This window comes from Thunnus thynnus, chromosome 21 (genome assembly GCF_963924715.1).
Source record: "Thunnus thynnus chromosome 21, fThuThy2.1, whole genome shotgun sequence".
NCBI classification, from domain to species: Eukaryota; Metazoa; Chordata; class Actinopteri; order Scombriformes; family Scombridae; genus Thunnus; species Thunnus thynnus.
This window is the reverse complement of record NC_089537.1, coordinates 23,016,378-23,029,925: the sequence shown is the minus strand read 5'-3', so window position 1 is coordinate 23,029,925 and position 13,548 is coordinate 23,016,378. Positions and strand designations below refer to the sequence as shown.

At 40.4% G+C, this 13,548-nt stretch overlaps 1 protein-coding gene across 7 annotated transcripts in view; it reads right to left on the bottom strand.

Annotated features, from left to right (window-relative positions):
• LOC137173121 (microtubule-associated protein 4) overlaps positions 1-11,929 on the bottom strand; it is a 121,713-nt gene extending 109,784 nt beyond the window's left edge. For all 7 annotated transcript variants that reach the window (XM_067577842.1, XM_067577841.1, XM_067577845.1 and 4 more), the window contains exon 1: positions 11,801-11,929. The gene's annotated coding sequence lies outside the window, so the exon portion shown is untranslated. The remainder of the gene's footprint in view (positions 1-11,800) is intronic.
• Positions 11,930-13,548: the final 1,619 nt, after the last annotated feature.

Sequence of the window (13,548 nt, the reverse complement as noted above, 5' to 3'; positions counted from 1 at the left end):
CTGCTTTCATAAAACAATGCTATACCTTTAAAAGCCTTTCTGACTTCTATCCAGCTGAATTGAAAGCTAATTTGATGACTAAAATCTAGAACAGATGTCCAATCTGAAGCTAATAAAAGACTTTAAATGAGCAGTGAAGGTAAAACACAACAGGAAGGAATTCTTTTTATCAAACATCTAGTTTGTATGGTTCTCCAACACTGACGTCTCCAAAGAATCCATCACATCCCTAGACCACACCTCTAAACCACGTCCCTCCATCTACCTATCCATCCATCCATCCATCCGCCTGTGTGACATCCAACTCTTCACCCCGCTGTAATTCCCAGCAGGGCTGATTGGCAGCAGTAAAGCCTGGTCGCTGACACACGGGTCCAGCTGCTGCAGTTGTGAGGAGGGATTATAGTGACCGGTTCACTCTGTACCATCCCATTCTTCCTCTCCGCTCTCAATCCCTCCATCACTTCATTCATTCAATCCGCCGCTGTCACGCAATCTCGGACTCCATCCCTCCAGCCCCAAAACACACACACACACACACATTTACGCATCTATATACATGTTCATACACTAATGAACACATCTGGATGTCAGGTTGCCTGTGACATACAGCTCTATGGAATGATATAGTCATCATATCCCATTAAAATGAAGGTTATAATCTAAAAAGGGCTGCTGCTAAATATTATTTTATCGATTAAATCATGTAACATGAACTCTGACATTAGATGAGTCCATATGAAGAAGTCAGATTGTGTTGCTCAGAGGATATGTTTAGAATTTGATCAACTTCATTGGACTGCAAAGCATTCCTGAAGCTTGGAGGTTTTAATCCATGAACTAGCAGGGTATATAATACTCTGCATCTTATCTACTACTATACACAATGTATTATTCTTATCCAGCCACTGTTTACAAAGCTCTCTGTACTGTAGGCATAAGATACTATAGATTACATGTATCTGATAAGGACATTTGCTTTCTTTGCTTGAAACCATTCCTCAGTTAATCGAGTAGTCTACTGACAGTATGTTGCTGCCAACAGTTCTGATCTTCAATGAAACCGTTTAGTCATTTATCAAGAAAAAATGACAAACATTTGCTGGTTTCAGCTTCTTGAATGTGAGGATTTGCTGCTTTTCTCTGTCTTATATGATTGTAAAGTGGATATCTTTGGACTGTTGGTCGGACAGAGCAAAGAATTTAAAGACATCAACTTGGGCTCTGGGAAATTGGGATGAGCTTAACAATTCGTTGATTAATCAAAAACAATAATCATTAGATGCAGCCCCAGATTACTTAGTATTGACTTAGCAAACAGATCTCTGTATTTGTCCACAACATGTAATTGCTGCCACCTAATATCAATCATCAGTGATAAGTAATTCATTGAAACTAGAGCTGCTTTTTTTTTTCTCTCTGAACTTTTACCTGATGAAAATGTTTTCTGGGGGCGTGATACAGAAGTAGACAAAGAATGAGTGTGTATAATTCCACCTGGCCGCGACATCCCTCAAAGGGATTCACAACAAGCCCAGACAACATTATAAAAGACAAAAAAAATCATTTATTGGAGAGCAGCACAAACTCTGATGGAGGCCATTTGGGGTTTGGATAGAACTGAGGAACAGGCCACAACCTGACTTTCCTGTTCTGACCTTTTTACTAAAATACAAGCTCATCTGCCAACAGTGCTGGCTGAACACTAACAGAACATGAAAATGTCTTTTTTGATTACACACTTCTGACTGGCTTATATGTGTATCTGACGGCTGGGAAAACTCAAAAGTACCTATACTGACCTTTAACTGATGTTCTGGTGCAAACCAGCTGAATCACAGCCAGTCTGGCTCATGGAATGAAATGTTATTATCGATGAATCACCAGCTTTTTACAGCCACATTGATTTTACAGTAAACGATGTAAAATGTTTTAAAGATCTTCTGCAGGTTCAATAAGCTGCAGAGCTTTACTGGCAGCACTGAAGCCATTAACTACTCTAGTGGGTATTGATCCATTCAGATTGTGCACATGGTCTCTCACCAGTCCTAAACAACAGTAATGATGTCTTTAATCGCGTCTCTAACAGGGTTGGGAGACATGCATGGATAGGAAATCTGGTCATTTTACTGTGGAAAATACAAGCTTAACCAGAAAAATCACACTGATGTTTAGTGCTATGAATATGCTATGCTAATTTTCAAAATGTTCATGTTTAATCAGTTAATTTTGTAAAGCAATGATAAGATAATATCACCAGTGAACGCTGCTTTTGTAGTAAAAGCAGGCAACTTCCCAAACTATGGTGCCTAGCAGACACAGCAGAGGGCTAAAGGCATCAGCTATTCTGATAATCAAACAAAAATGCTACATGTTACCTTGTGCCAACTCATCAATCATGAGGATTTGCTGTATTTTGGTCTTACATGTAAACTTAGTATCTTTGGGTTTTGGATTGTAAAATCGCAACAGGCTTCAAATGAAGTGTTTATCAGACTGTCAAACAGTGTGTCAGGCTGCTCTCTCCACACCTTCCTGGCAACAGAAACCATTTTATAACTTTCCAAAACTAACAATCTGACAGTCACACCCACCTCACACAGTTGGCTGTGAGGAGGTGTTACAGTAAATAAGGTTTGAACTTCTCTCTCTGGCTTTTTTTTCTCCATTCATCACATGACTATTTCCATCGTTTGGGTAGCCTGCCAGTGGCGCCCATGTCAACAATTATTGTCTTGCTCCTTTCTATGAAGGCACACTCCAATAAGGACGTTCCAAACAGCTAAAAGCAATTTTGCCATTCAATGTGGACAGAAAACATGTCATATGAACTTCTTTGTTTAAAGCATACTGGAACCTTAACATTCCTCCAGTTGCCCACTCTGGACCACTTAGCATGGCCATCATGGATCTTACCAACTGATTCCCAATGTTCCCAACAGTCAAGCGACAATTGAGTGTACTAGGGGAGACAGCAGCTGGGGGATCGATAAACAGGCTTTTGTCTGGAAATGACCTGGTGATCTGGTGGGGGTGAACTGAGAGGGAAAACCAGTAAAATAAGTACAACTTAATAGGTTTGCATGTAAGTGAGGAAGCGTTATTATATAAGGATAATAATGCCGTCCTTGTCCCAGGCTAACCTGCCAGCAGCAGATGCATTGTTTGGCAGCACAGCAGCGAATGGATGATGGATTTCCTCTGCTTCCTGATTCCTAGACAGAGGCTGGGATGAAGCAGTCTGTTGACCTTGAAGAGAGTATCTGCTACAGTCAAGAGCAACTGACATCAGCTTTCTGGAACCATCATTTTAACCCTGGCCCTGACATGATCTAGAAAACTTCCCCAATAAGCTTCAACATACGAGCTCACATATATGAGAGATGTTCTCTGAATGTCCAGTCATGGTGAGTGGCAGAGTTTATGCTAGACTTTGTTTTGACAGTCAATAGAGCTGTTAATATTCCAGATTTCTGGCTACTACTGGACATTTTAAGTAGTCATATAACAGCCTACATTTAAACAGCAGTAAAACAAAAAAACACAATGATCCAACAAATGTGTTTCAGTCAGCAGAATGAACTCTTCACAAACTTTGCCAACTCAGCATATAGGCTACAACAATAAGATAAAACAAATAGCCTTGCTATTGTTAATTTAATGCGGCCATGCGGGCAGCCTGCAGCTGCAGCTCCACCACCACCTCCACCTGCCAGTCTCTCTGAGCCCGTCTCTCACCAGGACCGTATGGGGAAAATTAAACCTCCTACTGATCAATAACATGTTATTTAACTGTGGAGTTCCAGGCTGATCCGTTAGTTTAACTGTACCAATGCTGGATGTAACTTTACCTGAGAGGAAACACTTTTTTGGAGTCGTGTTAACTGTTGTCGAGCCAAAGTGCAGGAGTGTTGCTGGAGTATGTGTCGGCTTTTGACTCTTGTGCCACGCTTAGTCACATGACCAAACACTATATTTAAGTTGTCTTGGCAACATACTATAGGTCATTTTGGCCACTGATATTTTCATCTGCTGGACAACTAAACATGACACCAGCAAAAAGCCGGCGTATACTGGCTAACCTAAACCCTGGCAAGGGGACATGAGGAAGGAAACCATAGCTGATGATCCATCAGGGAGGAGGTTTGTTTTAAGCGTCTGGGTGGAGAGCAAGAAGACAGAGTCAAATCCTCTGAATTCCAGTCAATTATTCCATACTTGACATTCCACAACATGAGGACAATTCACAACCTATTCAATTGAGAAATTCTAGGAACCTGTGTGCACTTGTACACTTCCTCCCTCCCTTCCTTCCTTCCTTCCTTCCCTCTCCTCCTACTACAGTCATTATTCCCTGGCTTTCTCCTTCCTTCCTGTATCCCGTCTTTTATTTGATTTCTGTTTGCAAAAGATGTCTGCCAACATCAGTGATGCTTATGCACACAGCATTAAGATTTAATATAAACGTGACCAGAAGAGCCAATCCATCGCTACAGACCTTTAGCCTGGATAAACAGTGTATATGACCAACTTTCCCTTTTTTATGGAGCCACCATAAAAGATACACATATAACAGGTCAGTTTTTAGGGCTTTCGCTTTTAGGTCATTTTCAATTCATTATTACAATTCATAATAATGTTCCGTTTTGTCTATAAAACATCACTAATTAATGAAAAAGGCACACGATGACGTCTTCCAATGTCTCGTTTTTTTTCCGGCCAACAGTCCAGAACCCAATAAAAATATCCAACTAACTGTAATGTAAGACCAAGAAAAGCAGCAGAACAAGCCAGTGCTTGGTATCTTTGCTTGCTCAGTAACTTGATAATGATTATCAAAATAGTTAATTAATTTTTTTTGATTAAATCGATTAATTGCTGCAGCTCTAGTCAGTGGATTATTTGATTTGTTTAACCAGGAATAAAAGCCTCTCTGGCAGGTGAAAGCAGGACTCCTGACCACAGAGCTGTAATAGATGCAATGTTATTAATGTAATAAAACATCAAAAGGTTCCTGTCATACTGCCAGTTCACTTCATGTGTTAAAAATAAAAACCCGACTGTTCTGCTTTGTCAATCTTGGCATCTGTCAAGAGGATAAAAACAGAAATTTGGAGAAAGGAGTTAGCAGAGGATCCTTCTACTCAGAGTTTGACATTTTTGTTCTTTGAATGACCAAAGTCAATTATTTTAAACAGAGTAAGACTCACTGACATTCCAGGATAAAACCCCAAACAGAACTCCACTGCTGTCTGAACAAATACATTCCTTTTTTTTTTTTACATATTTAAATATTTTTACCGCCCCTGCTTGGGACTTCATGTGAAAAGGAGATGACCTGCTTTGGGCCGTGGGCCTGATTACTTATTTAAAGCCAAGACCGTCCAAAAAAAATAAAAGAAAATGATTCCTCCCAAAGATAGAGCATAAAGCCAGGACACAAATATTTGTACTGTGTAATCATCCTACAGATGGTAAAATATGAGTGAATACTGGAATAGAGAGGACTGAAGCTTTTACACGGATACATCAAAGAAAGCATGGATTCCTTCACCATACTGGGCAGTTGTATAACATTATTTCCTTTAGCAATGTGCCAGTCTTTTACTGTCCCTGACCACTACACTTTATAAAAGTCTTCATAAAAGACTTTTATTATATATTAAACTAAATCCTTCCCACTAGACTCACATGCGATTAAATGCTATGAGCAGAACATGTACATCTGCCTCCCGCTGCTTACCACAAAAGGTTAAAACCAATGATCTTTCATGTGGTTTAATTATCTGATAACTGAAGTACATTTCAAACGAGTTGGTCTATGAGCAGCTTAACAGAGCTAAAGGGTGGATATTATCATATGCCGTATATGCCATATAGCCTATGTTTTTTTAGACCCGATCAATGTGATCTTAGCATCAAGTATTAAAAACTATCAAGTAGGCTACTGAAAGTTAGCATTAAATCTTTGGCCTTAAGTAAGAATTTAGCTAATTTTGTCTTATTTGAATTAAAAAAAGTTTTCATATGGCTGTCTTGTCTTAAAGTAACATTTAAACAGCATCAGTATAAAAACTTTTAACAGATACCCAGCTGTAACTGGACTATAGACTTATCTTACTGGCTCAAATATGACAGAAACAGTCACATTCATAGTCATCACTACAGTCTAAACTACATTACTGATCACAACAGCATGGTTCTACACTAGAGCTGCAACTAACAATTATTTTCTTGACTAATTGTTTGCTGTATAAAATCTCAGAGAATAGTGAATCACAGTTTCCAAAAAAACCCCAAGGTGATATCTTCAGGTCTTTTGTCACACTAACAAAACTCAAAGATATTCAGTTTACAATGTTATAAACCAATCAAAAGCAGAAGATAGTCACAATTGAGAAGATAAAACCAGTGACTGCTTGGCATTTTTGCCAAAAGGAAATGACTTAAACAATTTATCAATTATTAAAAAAGTTGCAGACTCATTTTCGGTCAATCAACTAATGGATTCATTGTTTCTACTCTGTTCCAAACAATGGGTTAGTAGTAGAAATCTAATGAAATTTAAAGAATACTGAATCATTCTGATACAAACTAATCTACTCATCATACGATTATGATATCATACAAGTCTGAATGTGGCTCATTTGTTGTTTCATGGCGGCCTCCTGTATCTTCTTTCACTTTAAGAAACTTTCACTTGGTTTGTATGGGCAGCTAAATGACCAACCATCCCACCAGTTCTACAATTACGCTCCCGAAACAAAGCCTCCTTTTCAAGGCTAATCTCAGACATTAGATTTTGGCAAACATGCTTGAGCGATCATTTATCCAATTTGTCCGAAAAGTGGGTAATTTGTCACAGAGCTGACCATTTTAGTCAAACAATGTGCTCAGCTTTACTGAGTCTCATGCAAAACCAGATTTAGATGAGTCGGGACCCAGAGAATCAGTGAAAGGTACAGCATACTGTTAAACCAACAGTTTCCTATGCTGCATTGGCTACATGATTCTTCAGCAGGCTACTGTTGAGTTCACCTTTGCAGAGTTTTTTCCAAGAAGAAAATCAAATCCAGAACTGTCCACATCTATAAAACTACTGAATGGTATTTGATGTTGGCAAGAAGCTGCTGTGCATTAACGTGGGCCTGCTCAGGAAACACTGCTGAAGGTTCAGAACACTGACACAGAGGTGCTGTAGTAGAATCGGAACAGTTGGGCTTATGTATTTATGAAACAGTTATGGAGTAAAACAGATGTTCCTCTTTTTTTAGAAGTTTTCATCACTGGAAATATCTACTCTTAGTGCTGCGGTATTCCGAAACAGTTGCAGTAGAAGCTTTTTAAGGTACTTTTTCTTCTTCTTCACAGGAGTTACAACAGTCCAAGCTGTTAATTCCAAGCTTCAAGAAGACTGTAATGATTTGCAGAGTTTCTCACAGTCAGACTCCCTGCTGCTAGGAAAATGCATTAAAAAATTAGAATTAATGACAGGGCCTTGCACTTCACGCAACACAAACAAATGATGGTCCATTAGTATATAATTATTATATTATATTATATTATATTATTATTATTATTAGTATATAATATAGTTATATGAGCTGATAGCCTTCAAAATAAGAGACATCGTTATCAGAGTAGGTAAATGGTAAATGGACTGCATTTACACAGCGCCTTTTAGTCTTCCGACCACTCAAAGAGCATTACGCCATATGCCAACATTCACCCATTCACACAACCACACTCTGATGGCAGGGCTGCCATGCAAGGTGCCAGCTAGAGCTGACGCTGTATTGATTTTTTTTCCAACCGCACAATTTAGGCCATATTCAGACCAAATCAGGCAGTGTGGTGAAAACTCCAGTCCTCTCATTCATTTAAATGGGGGTAGTGCGTTTTGGCTGCGCGGGTTTCGGCCGTAGTGGCGAGAAAGTTGAGTCAACTTTTGGAGAAACCCAACCCCACATCAGAGAGAGCAGCTGTGGTCAAGCGAGCTAGAGAGTGAATGAAGAGAGGGAGCGGTGGTAGCGAGAAAGCTGGTAAATCATATCAATAAAAAAAGTTAATTTTCTGATTGTTTCACAGTGGTTGTAGAACACAAACACGCTCACACCCCCACACACTGCTCAACCCTGTAGAGGTGCGCTGCAACACTTGATTGGCCTTTCACAGCCTTTCAAACCATCACAGTAACTGCCATGAAAAAAATTTATTTAAACCTCAGATGTTATAAAACAATTGGTGCCTAAATACCATATTGGCCCGAATATAAGGCGGCTCTGATTATAAGATGACACATCCTTCTCCAACACCTGTTTTTGGAAGAACACTTTCTGAATATAACTTACAACATTGTATAGTTACATACTCACATTCTCCTACCAGTCTCTTGGAAGAAAATCATTTTCTCCAGCTGTTAGGATTTATAAGACTGCCTGTTTGTCTTTTTGAGCTCCTTATCATCTGTCACAGTGGTATTTGGCAGCTTGACATATTCCCTTTCTGCAGTAGACACGTCGGAAGACTCGTTTTCTCTCATCATGAATTTATTTCCTCCGTGGCAGAAAAACACATTACACCAACCTTCAGAAACTCCTGCAGGTTAAACTGGACTAACGAAACACTCTAACACACTCACTATAAACAGACTTTAAGTCACTCGCTAGCTTAGCAACATTAAGGCTACAAACAACCCATAATGCAACACGTTACACCACTACTTCTGATGTTGTGAACACAAAATTGTCTAGACCCCTTAATAAGACGTAATAAGACAGCCCCACTTTTTCAGATGTATTTCCAGGAAAAAAACCTGTCTTATATACGGTTAACTTTTTGAATGCATTTGTTCCTGTAGTAGTCTACTCTTTATAGCCTCTATAGTCTAAATGTCTGTCCTTATTCCAGTGTTGTCATTAAGAGGCCGACTTTTCAGCAGGAATATTACAAATACTGGACGCACGTCATTCTTTATGTCAAGCCTGAGAGAATTTATTTATATATATATATATATATATATATACACACACACATATATATATACACACATATATGTAATAATGTCCCATCACTTGAGCTGCTCACTCAGCGGTGAAGCGGTGAACAGCTTGACTCTGCGGCGGGCATTACATGATTGCGTTACCGCGGTAATACAGTAACCACGGCAGCCCTAGTGCCAACCTGCTCGTCAGGAGGAGTTTCTGATGTTCATTCAAGCACACACTCACACACTGATGGCACAGCCTTCAGGAGCAATTTGGGATTTAGTATCTTGCCCAAGGAAACTTTGACATGCGGTCTGGGAACTGAACCGCTGATCTTCAAATTAATGAACGACCCACTCTACCTCTGAGCCACAGCCACCCCGGGTAGAGATTAATAAATAATGCTGCACCGATGAACAGTATCACTTTTGTTCACTTATCCACGGCCTTCAACTACAATTTTAACATTTGTGTAATACAGAGTACTGAAAAAGGCCTACTTATCTCGACATGAAATGAACATCTATTTCTCTTTCTTGTACCAGTTAGTGTTTTCCTCTACAGGCAGCAGGGAAGCTGGGAGGGACCCAGCCAAATGCAAACAGATATTTCAGGTGGGATTTGATCCCTGGGCAGCAAAGAATGTGTTTCCCCATCCTTTCATCTCTGCATATTGTGAACCTGTAGGATCACACACACACCTACTGTAGCTGTTCATCTCAGTGACTCAGGGAAAAGTTAGTACCGACCCAAGAAACACAACCCCCCCCCCGACCTGTCTGATAACCGTCAAACCCTCCGACCTAATACCTGATCACTTTGGCAGGCTTACAGCAAAGTATCAAGCAATGGGACGTTTTAGGAATCTGATTGGATCAAGTCCATAATGAATTCAGGGCCTTAGATCAGTCCCACCTCTTATTTCCCACTCAGTAATCTGGCTGTGGAGGATTGGACAGTAATCTGGATAGAAGGAGGGAGGAAGGGGAGGGAGAGAGGGACAATCCTCTCAGCTGTGATTCCTCTCATTACTGTATATCATCAATTTCCAAAGCTAAATGTACTATGACGTTCCAGTGTAGGTGTGAACAGTCAGCTCTGGAGATGAGTCCTGTGTCTGACTGTGTGTGTGTGTGTGTGTGGGTTAGTGTTTAGTGTGTTTATGGCTCCTCCAGATTATCTGCACTTTGTAACACAAAGCCAGGGTTTTCCGTGCCTATCTAACTCAAAAGCGGGCCGCCTTTGTATTATTGGCCCCCGCCTTTGTCGAAAATTTCCAGTATGTGATGTTGACTGAACAAAAAAGGTGGAACTCAACTGCGAGGGCAGCGCAGCACCCGGACAGCCCAAAGTACGAACACGCTAGCGTTATCTTGCAGTTCATCTTCAAAACCTGCAGCGGTTGCAAGGATTTTTTGATTTAATGACTAAATAATGACCTTTGTGAGATGAACTCCAAGTATATTGTGAACTTTCTACGTCATCACTCAGAGCAGCTAACTCCAACACAACCTTTATTTTTCATCTTTTTTTTCCCAGCTTGGTATATATGAACACTTTTGACGGTCAAATCATGATTTTTGTCACTTAAGCGCATTTGTCACAAACTGCATACGCTGTACCACACAAGTTCTCTAGCCTTTGCCATCTTTTTCTCAAAAAACTCCAGGGGAAACCCTGCACAAGACAGAAAGAAAGTTTCCATATCAACATGAAAAACTCCAGTAGTTTGCATGGTAAATTTTTGTGAGTTAATAGTTGAGGGTGTCAATTAGGGCTCAATATCATTGTTTGCTGACCTTCAGATGAATCATACCATGATGATAGGCTCTTATCATGTAGACATTTATGATCCTGAGCACACTGGAGTTAATATCAAACTCAATTATTTACTTAAGCTTTTTTTTTTTTTTTCACACACATATGATTTTGGGCTCATTTCCTGCACAAGTCTGCTACACATAAGTCTTCTAGAGCCGATCAATATTATCAGTTGGCCAATTTTATCAGCCGATATTAGCCTATCACAGATACATCGGTATCATATCAGTTATATAGGATGCATTTTATGTATAGTTGATCCTTTTTCTTACTTCAAGTTATATATATTTATCAGCCCATATATTGATATCAGAATTGTTTTAATCCCTAATACAGGTATCGGCCACAAAAATCCAGTATCAGTCAGGCCCTAAAGTCTCCACATGCAGACAGTTCAGAATATAGAGCATAAACATAGTATGCAATTATAAACAGCACATGACAGCCTCAGTAATCCTGCACTCCTCCTCACAGCCTGTAAATGAATGGACAGATCCAACAGAGTGGCACTCTGCTTGCATAACTTTGCCTGCTCCTGTGTGTGCTGTGACAGTGCAACTTCACCGTGAGCACCCATGCTGCCTCAAGGGCTGTCGGGAACGTTGAAGTTCCTATATCCCGTCGCACATGAACGACGCACCAATGTAATAAATATGACGCAGGAAGTTGCTATTCAATGTTGGCAATGAGACGATTCAAGAAAGCTGAAAGCATCAGCATGTAGCTAATAGTTAATTAAAAAGAGGGCGAGACGAGTACGTTGCTACTGCGCATACAGTCAACTCATAATGGAGAGTAAGAGTTTCCGAGCAGCACCTGAAGGCAGCATTCTCCTGCAGCACCGTCGCTGAGATCACTCATCCAAAATCACCGTCACTTCACTGCTACGAAGCCCGCGGCTGTCCGCCCGCACACTCCGCACTCACTGCGGACAGAGCGCGTCTCCACACACAGCAAACACAACACAACGTTCATATTTCTGCTCCACTCACCGTTACTTGTCTGCTTTTTGACAGTTTGTTCGGGAGTCTCCGAGCGTCGCTGTCACCGCTACGATCCGCCCACCCGAGAGTGCGCTCCGCTGGCCGCAGACTAACCTGCTCCACCCCGGAGAAGCTCTGAGCCAATCACAGCTCTGTAACACTGATTGGCTCTCGCTGTACCTAATAAAGTCGATGCTCAGCTCTACGTGACAAGGTTATTGACCAATCACAGCTTTCAAACGCGGAGCAGACCCTTCGTCGTCACCAAATGCACTTTTGACAGACACGCTGTACATACAATGGAGAAGTTTGACTCCTTTTACGGGACGGTGCCGGTCCAATCGCCGGGGGGAACGGGCTCTGGATACGGCCAGGGCCCAGGAAGACGCCCTTATACCGCCCAGATGACTGGAATGTCACCGGGACGACAGGAATGAGGATAATTGTAGAAAATACAGACTCCTTATGTAAACTAGAGATCATTCTAGCAAATTCACCTTTATGCTTAGTACAGATGGGTCAGGTATAACGTTAAATAGGCGAAATGATCATTTAGTTTGTATATCTGTTAGTAACAATAATAAAATACTGGATGTTGCTTTTTCTAGAACAATCACGTTGAAACAAATCTCATGCAATCTTGCAGTGCACGCACTTTATCCCATTATAGCTACATTTGGTTTCACGCTTCATAAACCTGAAATACAGACATGCAGGCCACATGTCCGCTGAACAAAGACCTCTGGCTATTCACACACTACACCCGCCAACCTTTCCCTCAGTGAAAGTAAAATTACACTAGTATGTGAAGGGAAAAAAATCAAAACATGGTCTATAATCAAATTATGGAGGATTGTAGTGACACCTTGTGACGAAACAGGCAAACATCAGTTAAAGCTATATGTACTGAGTGCCCCTGTTGCTCCAGCTTTCTGCATAGTCATTTCACATTATGTTATTATTTACAGACGTGCGTAACGGAGCGCGTCCGGATTTTTGCGCTTTTTACGCACAGAGCGGTTTTCAGAGAGAAAATCTGCCTACTAGTGGTTGCACATTGATTTGTGCTATTGGGAAAAGGGATGGTACAGTATAGAATTTTTTTTTTTTTTTTTTTTAAACGTGCTAAATTCACAGTTGTGTTTGTAGACTCAAAAGTGATTTTTATGGAAAGTGCTGAACAGGTTACTGAACTGACCAGTGACGTCTCTCTGCGTCCTTATTCTTTAATGTTGAGTATTTGCCAATATGGAGTCTGACCTAATACTTATTATATTTCTAATTTTCCCAAACAGCTTCACATCCATACTAAAAGTAGAGTAAACCTTCATTAAAGTGAGTAAAATCATTTATATATGACTGACAGCAGAATGTCTCTCTTTGATAGAAAATACCATGCATCACAGGTTTACTTGGATGGTTTTCTGTAACATTTTGTGTTGTATGCGATATGATATCTGTGCAGAGGAGAGTCAGTGTGAATCTGCTGTGACAGGAAGCTTTGGGGGAGGATTTACTGAGCCTCTTTTCATCTCTAGTATGAGCAAAATACTTTAGTTTCGGATCTGTATTCAACAGCATAACTTTAAGGATGAGTTTAAGGTGGGCCACAGGTGTTCTGGTAAGAAATAAGAAGGGCCTTTGTGTCTTTTGGGTCTCATGATCTGTTCATGCTTGCTGCTCTGTTTTAATAACAGTTATGCACATTTCAGTGTTCAGAAGAAACTTGTGGAACGATTTGTATCAATGTGGAGCTA